Source organism: Lytechinus variegatus, chromosome 17 (genome assembly GCF_018143015.1).
Source record: "Lytechinus variegatus isolate NC3 chromosome 17, Lvar_3.0, whole genome shotgun sequence".
NCBI classification, from domain to species: domain Eukaryota; kingdom Metazoa; phylum Echinodermata; class Echinoidea; order Temnopleuroida; family Toxopneustidae; genus Lytechinus; species Lytechinus variegatus.
In genome coordinates, this window is record NC_054756.1 from 13180872 (window position 1) to 13194373 (window position 13502).

At 36.0% G+C, this 13502-nt stretch overlaps 1 protein-coding gene across 1 annotated transcript in view; it reads left to right on the forward strand.

The window, feature by feature from the left end:
* The first annotated feature begins 4607 nt into the window (after window positions 1-4607).
* Window positions 4608-13502, forward strand: part of LOC121430889 (tubulointerstitial nephritis antigen-like) — a 28207-nt gene continuing 19312 nt past the window's right edge. The window contains exon 1 of the mRNA XM_041628314.1: window positions 4608-5101. The gene's annotated coding sequence lies outside the window, so the exon portion shown is untranslated. The remainder of the gene's footprint in view (window positions 5102-13502) is intronic.

A 13502-nucleotide genomic window follows, 5' to 3' on the forward strand; every position in this document is an offset into this window, starting at 1 on the left:
TCATGTAAGGTCAATGAACTTTTGCCACGTTGGGGTTATTTACCATCATATCTCTGTAAGTGTATTGGTCTAGTTCATAAAACGTGGAAATAAGAGTAACCAAGTATCACTGAACATCTTGCGCGAGTTATAGTAGTTTTCAAAGTCAGCACTGCTGCTATGTTGAATCGCGTGATGTAGGTGAGATCCACTTGTTTACTTCAAAGTTGGTAAAAGATCCATTCTCACTTTAGTATACTTTACTAGAAATAGAAAAAAAATGAAGGTGAAACATTTAATAAACTTTCAGGATATTTTTTATTATGGCCCCCTTGATATTTTTGTGTGATACGTCTTAATCGTTGAAAGCTTGTGCCGCAACGTTTCATGATTAATTCCTTTTAAAAAAAATCCATAACTGATAAAAATGATTGATCTCATGTTACCTGTGGTAGGAAAAATATCGAAGGCCCAGAAAGTGAGATGGTCCATGGACAAAAATGCAAAAATAACTATCTGCTTGTGATTCCATTTAAGAAGAATCTACGAAGACCACCTGCCCGCTCAACATTTCTTTAAAGATACTGGACCTTTCCTGACAGTGCTAAAATAGCAAATTTTGATCACCCAATCTTTGCATTTTTTTAATTTGATTATTCCATGTGATATTCTGTGCTGCAAGAATTTATTGAAAATTAATTCCTAAAGGAATTGAAAAGACATTAAAATTTTGAGGATTGTAAAACGTTTGTTTTTAAGTTCATGATGTTTGACAAATTATAAAAAGATGACGCAATAGAAAATTGTTCAAAAGGATTTTATGGAACACACACCTGCTGCAAAATACTCTTTAGGATAAATAATTTGAAAAATAATATGATTTTGAGCTATTTCTTGTAAGTGTTTGCTTTATTTGTTTTCTATTAATTCAGATCAACTCATGAGTTTGGGTAGGTGACTGATCAGGATACACATCAGCAGTATAGGCTGGAAAACAAAGCAACATATTGTGATATCTGTTGAGAGTGCTTTTCAGAAAATGATATATGGGATGGCTGGTTGTTATCCTAGCTTGGTAAAGAAGAAAGGACAGAGTGAAAGAGAGAGAGAGAGAGATAATGGGGGGGGGGGGAGAGAAAGACTGAGGGGGAAAGGGGAGGAGAGGGTAGAGGAAGAAAAAAGGAGAGAGTGGAAGGCAGAGAGACTTGAACAGGGGTGGCATCATAGGATGATGCTGGAGCATTCGCCCTCCTGAATTTGTAGAGTTGTGAAAAAGAAAGTTTTAGGTTCAGAAAAATAGGAAAATAAAGATTAGGGTTTATTCAGTTTATGAGGTTAGGTTTTATGTTTGGCTTAACATACAGATTTTCCATCGGAGCAAATGTCACTGGAGCCAGTGTCATGGAACCATGTTTTCCACAGATCAAAAAAAAAAATTCCCGAAAAAACTGAATCTCAAATTTCGTGAAATTCATAGACATTTCCCGGAATTTTCCAATATTTAATTACAAAGCGAGCCTAAACTTGGTCCAAGTGACCAAAATCAAGTAATTTAACTTTTTTTGTTGAATGCACCTTTAACCTTAATAGACTGCGCTATTTCGACACCTAAGAAGACTGGGGGGGGGGGGGGGGCTGATTCAGCCCCCCCTTTTGATCTCGGCCGTCGATCGCGCGATCGCGACGAAAATTGGCATGCGCATTACCCATGGCATTATCTACAAACCTATAATATCAAATTCTGCGAAAAATCTCATTGCTTATTAATTAGGCTAATTTATGCGTAAACTCATAGGTTTGCTCTAATTAATAAAATAATGCCCCTAAAATACTATTATTCTATTGTTTTCTAAATTTCTTATGTATTTTCTGTTTTTTGACTTTTTGTTTTTTATTGTTTTTTTTCAATGGAAATTGTCGGGGACTTTTTTTGGCCATAAACAAGGTAAAATCAATTGATTTTAGCAGTAAAAGGCAAAATATTGGGACATTTTATGAATTTTGGCTGAAAACACTATTTGCATTGGATTTGTACACAAATTCACGTTTTTGAGTAATTTTGGGTCTGCAAGCACTAACGAATTGTTGCGTAATTTCGGAACCACGTACCCGGGAATCTATGGAATCACAATTTTAGTCTTAAAAGTTGCGCGAGACTTGAAAGTAAAAGTCATCGAACGACGCGGTAAAAAAATTTCGAGCGGCGGATTCATCGCGAAAAATGTCGAGAGGGGGGGGGGGCTGAATCACCCCCTAGTCTTTTTAGGGTTGAGAAATACCAACAAAATTACGAAATACATGTGCAGAGCGCGAGCAGAAAATTTTGAGATAACTGTATGAGGCCAACAACTCTTTAAATATAACATGGATACGTTTAACTGTAGGCCTAATTCTGATTTCCTGGATTTTTTGTGAATCACCTGCAAATGATCTGGATTTCCCGGAATTCAGGAAATTTCATTCAAAGTTGAAACCCTGCATGGAATCAAACAGAGAGATGTGATTAGTCGGGGCATGGATTGCTCTTCTTGTCAAAAATACGACTTTATTCAGACGCCCTCTATGCGTTCATTTTTTTTCAGATCATCTTGCCATGCCATATCGATGTGATTTGCGTTTATACATAGGTTTAATGGGATGGTCCGGGCTGAAAATACTTTTATCTAAATAAATAGAGTTAAATTCACTGAGCAAACTGCTGAAAATTTGATCAAAATATGAGAACAAATACGAAGCTATATTGAACTTTAAAGATTTGCATTATTCCGGTGAATCAGTTCTAGGCTTGTCTTCATGAATGTCCATTAAGTGGGCTGATGATGTCATATCCCCCACTTTTTCTTTTGTATTTATTATATGAAATTAGGTTTATTCAAAATTTTCTACCAAGAACTAAACCAATTGGATTGACAACTAATTAAGTGCATTGGGTATTTATTGCCGCAACATATTTCATCATAATGGAGACACATAATATATAAATGTATAAAAATGAATCAAATATATGATTTCATGTAATAACATTAAAAAAAACGGAAAGTGGGGATATGACATCATCACCCCACGGAGCGAATATTCGTGACGCGGTGCGTATAGTTGCTTTCGCAAAATATTGATAAACTTCAAACTCAATAATTTCGTTATTTGTTGTCCAATTTTGATATAATTTTCAGCACTTTGCTCAGTGAAGTTTACTCTTTTCATTAAGATCCCGGACCATCCCTTTAAACATCTTCGACTGGTATGTGTACTTGTGACCATTATTCAATCCAGCAACATAGTTGGCACACCTCCACCGTAAGTCTTCTAGATTTTTTTTCTTTAGAAAAGTATTTTAGAATCCTTTTGATGCCTGTTTTCTTTGTTGAAATCACCAGTTATCAATGAAAACGCTCTGCTGAATGTAAATGATTTGCATTTCGGATCAATAAATTTCCATTGATGCGAAAAATAACAAAACGGTTTATCATCCAAAAATAATCGTTGGCTTGACGATTGCAGAGTGACATGGTTAAATCACAATAATTACTGGTTGCACCATAAAAGAGACGGGAAAATGATGTATTCTTACATTATTATTTTCGTTGTCAAACATTCTCAGTTGAAGAGGAGCATTTTCTCAATATCCTGTCCTAACAATCTTGACAGTTAGTATATCATCAAGCAGGGACGGATCAAAGATTGATAAAATCTGGAGGAGTTGATTCTTATCTGATCTATAAAAATAAAAAAGTGAAGCTTAGTGTTAAAAAGGTAACATTCTTTTTGACCAATAATTTTCTATAAGAAAAAGAAATTCGATACAAACTCTCTTTTGGTAAGGTATTGATTCAAACTTCATTATAGGTAACATTCTTTTTGGACAATAATTTTCTATAAGAAATAGAAATTCGATATAAATGCTCTTATGGAAAGGTATTGATTCAAACTTCATTATAGGTAACATTCTTTTTGGACAATAATTTTCTATAAGAAATAGAAATTCGATATAAATGCTTTTATGGTAAGGTATTGATTCAAACTTCATTATAGGTAACATTCTTTTTGGACAATAATTTTCTATGAGAAATAGAAATTCGATATAAATGCTTTTATGGTAAGGTATTGATTCAAACTTCATTATTTAGAGTATCCTTAACCCCTCCCCCTGAAGAATTTAACTACCTCAAGCATGGGAAACGGGCAGGGCCCTGGGAACGATTTTTGATAGGAGTACTCGATTAAATTTGAGAAGCAAAATGACAGTGATAATAATGATAAATGAAAAAGTTTTATAGTACAAAATGAAGGTTACTTTGCATTCTGTTTTCGAGGAATTTGACCATGCAGCAAAAAAAGGGCTAGGCTGCAAAATGAAAGTGATTTTTTCAAGCTTCAACAACACGGCTTCCCACGGCCATGGGGGGGAGGGGCTACATTAAAATGAAAGTACGAAAATATTATAAAGGACGCTTATACAAGGCCAGCCGAATAATTTAGCCAGATAGAGGAGGGGGGGGGGGGCTGATCAATAAATGCCCAGTGAAATAGTTCCAGCCACGATAAAACCCCATTTCCATCGGATACACAAGCTGCCTTTACACTTTTTGTACGCCAGCCATGACTCTTTTTTTAGTGTCATTTCAAAATACCATAGAAATATCTCACAGCTATACATCACAATAAAATGATTTACCAAGGCACCATGCACTCCTCCAAGGACCCATGCACCCCCACACATGCGCGCGCATAAAGAAAAGATGCACAACGAACCGGAATCTGACAACCCCTCCTTTTGTTCTCCTTGCTTCCTAACGCAGTTCTGTCAAACTTTTAAAGAGAAGGTCAGATTCTGACACTTCGGTTAGTTTTTTTTATTCATTTGAGGGGAAATCGGCTTCGCGGGATCACTGTACTCTTTGCAACTTGCTATTCACTTTGAGTGCCTGTACGTTAATCAGTTGGTTACAACGGTTTCAAACGAATTCCATATTTCCAAAAGGGCAGCAGGCGAGATGTGAAGTTGGGTTTACAAGAAGTAGCATTTCGAATTTAAGAGTCGAACACCTGACGCTGGTCACCTGCTACTGGTCATCTGACGCACGGTCACCTGATACTAGTCACCTGGTCAGCTGGTCATTTGGTGAGTTTTCTGTTTATTGGCGTTAAGACAGTGGAGTCCTTGATTTTGTTATGTTTGCAGCACACTCAAATAATTGACACTATTAAGTTTTAATGTGAATCATGTATCTTGCCATCTGTATCTCGTATTTTTATTTTTTATTTGTTCACTTTTTCTGTACCACATGATGTCCTGTTACTATGTTTTTTTCGTACATTTTATGTTTTTTATGCTGATCAGGCTACCCTCTGTAAATATTTGAAAATAAATAAATAAAAATAAATAAATAAAATGTATTTTGGATGAATTTCTATGATTTTACCCAGTTGATATAACCTGATCAATACCTGTTAATAATGCAAATTTTGCTAAAGATTGTTTCATATCTTAATTGTTTAAGCAGGACGGGGATCCCAATCTGGACTCTCTACATGTTCCTAGTGGGCAGGGCCCTGGGAACGTTTTTTTTTTTTGGTTTTTGTTTTGGTCGAAAGAAATTTGACAAGCAAAAAAAAAAGTTTGAACACAAAATGATTGTAATATTAATACATTTTTCCAATTTGACGCACCTACCAGAATTCCAGGGGTGCTACCTGTGGAAAATACATGCAGCACCCCTTTGGAAAATCTTGGGGGTGCTTCAGCACCTCCAGCACTCCCGCTTCCCAGGGCCATCATAGTTGGTCCAATAAAGTTCAATTCTCATCTCACCATGGTCGTGGGTTCACTGCTCTCATCGTCAATTGTTGCATGGTGAAAAATCTTCTTGTTCTAGGTTAACTGAATTAAAAGTCCTTAAAATGTGTAGACAATTTAAAGTCCATCAAAAGTTCAAGCCCCGAAGTCAATCACAAGTCTTCATTCGAGTGTAGTTTTTTTATTGACATAATGTGCTCTTAGAGATCATTCAAAGTAGACGTATGAAGTTAAAATGGAAATAATAACACTTTTTATTGTTTCATCTTCCATGCACTCTTTTATCAATACCCACGCGATTTGCGTTCACTTTTTCTTGTTAATTAAAGAGGAGTCGAAAAGTGTGTAAAGCTTTTATACACACTTTGCTGAACCATGCAGTTTATTCCGAATTTGATTCGTTATTTTACTTAAAATTCATTAAAATCATGTATGTTCAAGAGAAATGAATGATGACCGGGCCTTTCCTTTTAGCATGTCTGTACAAAAATTTTCTTTCAAATTTGTGAATTACACTCTCAAAATGGATTGGTCAAAATAACAGATTAGTGGTCCGACAAAAAATAATGGTCAAAATCACTGAAAGGATTCTAAATAATGCCCGTCAAAAATCAACATAAATTTTGGTAGATTCTAAATCACATTTAAAAAAAAATCCTACATAATACGCCTTTTTGTTTTCTCCAATTCACTATAAGCATAAGATTGTACCACGGTTCAATGACATCATGGAGTTGGAATCTTGGGGGGGGGGGGGTGGGGGTTGACACGAACTTTACTTTATCTAGAGCGAAGCGAGAGATCAAAACATGTGGATCTGAAAATATATGATTTACTTTAAAGGGGAATGAAACCTTTGATACAAGTAGGCTTATGTAGAAACATAAAAATCAAAGAATAAGAATAATGAAAGTTGATAGGTGAAATGAACATGATGAAAGAGGCAATCCAAGTGAAATATATATACTAAAGTAATGGGGAGAGTTGTTCATCAGTGACATCACACATCTTTGTCGCATTGCCAATTTGCTATCTCCATAGCATTAGTGATCGGAATATTCAAATGCTCATAACTTTCTTATTATTTGTCCGATTTTTCTCAAACTTTCGTTGATCTGTTTCTTTGATTTTTCTGTTTTCACACAAGCTATCTTGTTCCAATGGTTTCATTCTCCTTTAAATGAAGACAGGAAAATGAAATAACTTTTAAGAATTTTAAGGAGGAGGTCAAAATATGTGAAAAAGAATAGAAAGGGATTATTGTAACAAATCGTGTATAAATTTACATTTGTTTTAGGGTAATTTTTTATGGTGTTGAAGGTGTCCAATCTCCTTATGTCCCCATATTTGCTTACCAGTACACCGGCCAGTACACAAGTGACAATCAGTATTTTCTGCAATTAAATGCTGCTTAGATGTTTTCTGACTTGCTCCGCACCTACATACTCATGTAAAGATTTATATGAATGGATCGGGTGTCGACATTCCTGTACCTTTTAGTAGTACAATATTCACTTCGGAGGAGAACGGTGGCAGTACACAGTCACAAAGGAAAAACACGGCAAAGAAAAAGAGGATTAAAATCATGAACTTATATCGACCTTCATATTTTGATAACAACCCTATTTCATTGAGTCGGTACCCCTTGTGTTAACTGGGAAAAACTTGCTTAAAGCCCCATCTTTTATCCTCCTATATTCATCCAATAATTCACGCTTGGTTTCTTCACTAATTTGTTGACCATTTGTCACGCACCGTCATCGTTCACCTGTCATGTGTGGGGTTGTCTTTTCTTATTGAGGGGGAAATAATAATTTTCGGGTACAATAATTTTGCTTTCACACACAAAGCAAAGAAGATAGTTATTTAGGCTAATGGTTATTTGAAATATGGTATTTTTAGTGAATACACAATTAAAGATTTAAATCGAAATATTGTAATATTGGAAGTTGAAATTATTTCTCCTGGAACAATCATTGATAATGTATTGCAATCATATTTTGTCGGTATGGCTAAATCCGTAAAAGACCCGTTACAAGGGGTACTTTTCTCCAATGAAAATACGCGGTAGGGTGGTGGTGGTGGGAATGGAGGGGGGGGGGTCTCCCATCTCAAATATAGATGCCCTTTGATTTAACATCGAAACAGAACTGAGGGGTGGGGGGCAGAGGGGTCAGTGTGTGGGGGAAGCATGTCGGTAGTAAAAAAATGAATCTAAAAAACCCCTGATCTAATGGCTGAATAATGTTAATGTGAGCGCTTTGAGCACCCTAGCTAAGATGGATACCCGGGGGGGGGGGGGCACTTACATTGACGAGTGGATACCATGCGCGACCAAAAAACACGTAAAAAGGGTGTCTTTTTCAAGATAGGGCACGTTACGTACGTAACGTGATAAGGGTGTCAAAACACAAAAATATTGAAAAAAGGGTATCTATTTCGCTCGGAAAAATATACGTGTTTAGGGTCATAAATTTTGGGATGATGAGACGAAATCAAAATATTTTATAAAGGATGTCTTTTGTGCCCAAACACTACGTGTTTAGAGTCTGATTTGCGCGAGGTGTGGAAAGTGTGGCCGTACTAAACCAAAATAATGGTATGTAATGGTAAAACCAACGACCGACGGACCCGTGACATCACAACAATAAAATATCGCTGTACTTGTTTAGGGGTTCATTTCAGGGAATACTTGCCAAGAGTACCGTTTTGCTTCCAATACTTGTTAAGGGGTGCATTTTCAGAATATGGAAAATACGTCGCTGTACTTGTTTAGGGGCTCAATTCTGGATATACTTGCCAATAGTAATTTTCCAATACTTGTTAAGGGTAGGGTTTCACACGCCAATACTTGTTAAGGGGTGCATTTTCAGAATATTTAGGGTGCTTTTCAAGACCCCATGGTCGCGCATGTATCCATGGCCCCTCCGGGATGGATACATCTTTTTGCATTATAAATGTCTTTAATGGTGAATGAAACCTTTGGAACAAATAGGCTTGTGTAGAAGCAGAAAAATCAAAGAATAAGAATAAAGAAAGTTTGAGAAAAATCGGACAAATAATGAGAAAGTTATGAGCATTTGAATATTGCAATCACTAATGCTATGGAGATCCTCCCATTGGCAATGCGACAAGGATGTGTGATGTCACTGATGAACAACTTTCCCTTTGGTGGACTATAAAATACCCTCAAAATGTCTCTTTTTGCTTTTTCTTACGATGATACAAACTCTTTATCCATTATGTATTCTTCAAAAATATGTATTACATGCCCTCATGTAGAAAGAACACATGATCTATGGATAGATGTGATAAAAGAGGCAATTCAAGTGAAATATATACTAAAGTAATTGGGAGAGTTGTTCATCAGTGACATCACACATCTTTGTCGCATTGCCAATTTGCTATCTCCATAGCAATAGTGATCGCAATATTCAAATGCTCATAACTTTCTCATTATTTGTCCGATTTTTCTCAAACTTTTGTTGATCTGTTTCTTTGATTATTCTGTTTTCACACAAGCTATCTTGTTCCAATGGTTTAATTCTCCTTTAATGATAATTATCATTATTGATGATGATTGGTTCTTGAGTAGCACCATTGTTGATGATTTTACCCTCTTCCATGTCTTTTTAGAATTCAAACCATGTTTACGTCATAACAAGGTCAAATGGAATGCGAGTGTGAGATACACTATGAACATCATTCATCTTGTTATGCATGGTCATTATAACCCTCCCCCCAAAAAAAAAAAAATCTTGGGGATTTCGCCACAGAAAACATTGATAACGTTCTTAGTAATATGCTTTGGTGGACTTTTAATTTGTTTGAAATTTGTTATGATATCAGAAGTAGTGATAAAAGAAATCTACCCCGCCCCACAAAAACTTGCCGAGAGAGCAAGGCAACTGAGCTCCTAAAAATATTTCTGGGGAATCGTCATAGACTGGGGCACCTGTCATTACAAGAGAAGTGATAACGGGAGGAAACAAAAAGCAAAATAGAAGTTTTAAGTCCTGAACATTACATAATTGACATCATTACCATGCGAACTGGGGTGCTAAAACGCGAAGGTCCCTGATAAGATAATGGGCATTTTCGATTAATTTTCATTTTATCTCCTCTCTCACAGTGCATTTTACAATTGGTCGTGTCACTTTGGGCAACTACTTCTCTTTTTTCCCAAAATTACCAAAAAATATTGAAAATTATACAGAGGAATGACAAACATTTTGTAAAGTTAATTATTTTCCCTTTCTTTCATTAACCAAGGAGTTTCAAAAACCCTGAAATTTTAGGTAAATTGAAACAGTAAGGGGAGATTGAGGAGAAATAAGTAAAAAGGAAGAAGAAGAAGAGGAAGAAGAAGAAGAAGAAGAAGGAAGAATAGAAGGAGAAGGAGAAAGAGTAGGAGGAGAAGGAAGAGAAGAAGATGAAGTAGCTCTTCATGAGTGAAATCACCTGTAGGCCAAGAAGTTGATGTTGTTATTGCGACCTAATTTGTCAACTCAACGATTGAACTTTTCAACTCAGGTAACCCTTAAAATGCCACAAAATCAAAGATGCAACATGCTTTGGGACTAGTAAAATGATTTTTTTGTTAATAATTAAGATGGCGTCTGATCTTCAGTTGAATCAATGTAAAAGTACTCATCTTGGACCGCTCTGGTCATACGGAATATGGGCATGTACCAATAACAATAATCAAAGGGGAAGTTAACCAGACCAAAGGTTTGTTGTAAAAAAAAAACAGAACAAATAATGAAAAGTATCGGTGAGTTTTTAAGGAAATTCATCAACTATTAAAAGAGTTATTACTTTTTTATATATAACTTTGGGACGTCATAAACGAGCAACGCTGGGCCATTTTGTTCGGTCGAAATACATAAATCTAAAAATTTTGATGGTTTTTAATGCTTTTTGATAATCTTTCTGGAGCATCTGAAATGAAGGTACAATGAAAACATTTTTTTCTGAAAAATGACATTATTTTTTTTACCATACATGCACTCTTAAAAAATGTTGGGTATAAATGCTCCATGAGGGTAAATATGTGTCCAACTAACATTGGCCATTTCTTTTGGGGACTTTTATTTATCCATTGTGATAAAAATTCTGCCCATTCTAAAGTAATTGCTGCTTATTGTTTTAAACTTTTCTGGACAATATGCTTCCCACATTGAGTAAAATACTGCCCAAGATTGGTTGGGCACATCATTACCATCGTGCTTGTTTAAGTTTTACCCAATATTTTTTTACGGTGTACGATATGTGGGAAAGCTGCTCACATGATGTCAGAAATCACACGGTCAAAATTTTAATTACTTTCTTATTCTTTGATGGATTTTTCTCAAACCTTCACCAATATTTATTTTTTTGGGGGGGCTATTTTTACGATAAACATGATGTCAGAAATCACACGGTCAAAATTTTAATTACTTTCTGATTCTTTGATGGATTTTTCTCAAACCTTCACCAATATTTATTTTTTTGGGGGGCTATTTTTACGATAAACGTTTTTGTTAGGGTGAGCTTCCCCTAATAATTATATTTCCGATACGACCTTGAACATGCTCCCTACACCAGAACTCGTGAACGGCATTGACAGGGTTAACGGGGTCGATTGATTCTCAGCATCCCGAACTGATAGTAGGAAGGAAACGATGCGTGACAGGAAAAGCAAATATCACCATGGTAACGCATCTAAATATACGTCTTCATTTGTCAGTAACAATAAATTTGTTTGTCATTCATGATGATCATTCTTTTACTTGATTTATTTAGACGCATGATGAGTAAAGTCAACTAATGTCATGTCTTGTTACGGTTGATTTTCCACGTATTTTTTGTGTTTTAAGTTCATCATCAGTAATTCCATTTCATTTTTGAATGTTCTCTCTTTGATTATTTCTGGTCTCCAATCTTTTTTTCTTTCTGTTCCACGTCTCTCCTCCTTTGATTGTATTTGCAATCCGACCTCCGCCTGTATTTTATGATTGCCCTTTTGATAGTTTTGGTTCTATTAGCCAATGTCTATCATTTGACATTCATGATTTACCATTTTTCAGATGTTTGTGATTAAAGTTCAAGTCCACCCGAAGAAGAAGTTGATTTGATTGAAAAGAAAAAAAATCAAACAAGCATAATACTGAAAATTTCACCAAAATCGGAAGTACAGCGTGTAGAATAAGAAAGTTTTGACATTTTTAAGTTTTTCTAGATTTCACTGACAAACAGTTGCGCATCTTGGTCAGTAAGCAAATGATATAGGACCGTTGACATCACCCACTCACTATTTTTTTGGTATTTTATCATATAAAATATTTCTATTTTCTCCTCAATGTCATTTGAAACAAAGTTTCATCCCTCCCCGAACATTCAATAAAGATGGTCCTTACTGTAAAATCTTTACAAAATGAAATAGCCTATCATTTCACCAATGCATATATAAAGCAAAAGAAATAGTGAGTGACTGACATCATCAACTCTCTCATTTGGATATCACTGAGCTGTGTATATATCTGTTTTGTGTGAAATAAGCAAAATGTTAGAACGTCATAAATTTCCTCATTACCTCGGATTTTGATGAAATTTTCAGCATAATGCTTGTTTTATTTTTCTCTATTGATTCAAATCAACACTTTTTGGCCGAGACTATACTGGCCTGAATGATCAAACCTGTACTTTTTCTAAATTGGGGGGGGGGGGGTTATTTGAAATATTCATCAAGCCCCGTCCCCAGACCAGATTGTGCCTGCCAAGAAGAAATAATTTTTTACGATAAAAAAGAACAAGAAAGAAAGAAAGAATAAAGAGTTTATCGCCAAAATCGGTTATAAATTCCTTCCAAAATATGAAGAAAACCGTAGTCCAATCTACTTTTTATTGAAGGAGGAAGGGGGGGGGGGGTGTTGTTCAGTATAAGATAAAAGTGCACACAGGGGTTAACTTAAATTCAACAAAGTTATTTTACCAGACATTTTCAGAAGTGGTTAAGAGTGCACAGGCGCGTACGCAAGGGGGGGGTTTCGGGGGTTCAAACCCCCCCCTTTTCGTTTTCCTTTTTTTTTTTTTTTTTTTTTTTTTTTTTTTTGCTTGTCTCCCCAGAGGTCGGTCTGGTCAAGGAGTTATCGGGCAAGCGCCTGATAACTCGTTGGTCTGGTTACGGAGAGTTCCCCTACCCAATAATGTATATGACAGCAATAATGAAGGATCTCATGTTTCCGACGAAAAACACAGAAAAAATTTCCGCTCGCTTCGCTCGCTCCAGTTTATTATATCTTTTATTTCCGCATGTCGCCGACATGATCACGGTCGGTTAGCTCGCTCCGCTCGCTCGTAATAATTTATGAAATTCCATAAGTATCTAGTCTCCTGTTCAAGGCCGTATTATGAGTGTTACGAATAGAAGGACATGTAGCATCGACTAATACTTGATTTACTAACAAACTATTGACAAGAAATGTATGTTTTGACGGGAAAACGCGAAAATTTCGGCTCGCTCACTCCGCTCGCTCGTAATCATTTCTAGTCTCTTGATCAAGGCCATATCATGAGACTTACGAGCAGAAGGACATGTATCATCAACTAATATGTAATCATTACCAACAAGCTATTGAGAAGAATTGTATGTTTTGACGGAAAAACGCAAACATTTCGGCTCGCTTGCTCCGCTCGCTCGTAATTATTCATGACATTTCTCAAGTTTCTACAGTGTTCTGATCAA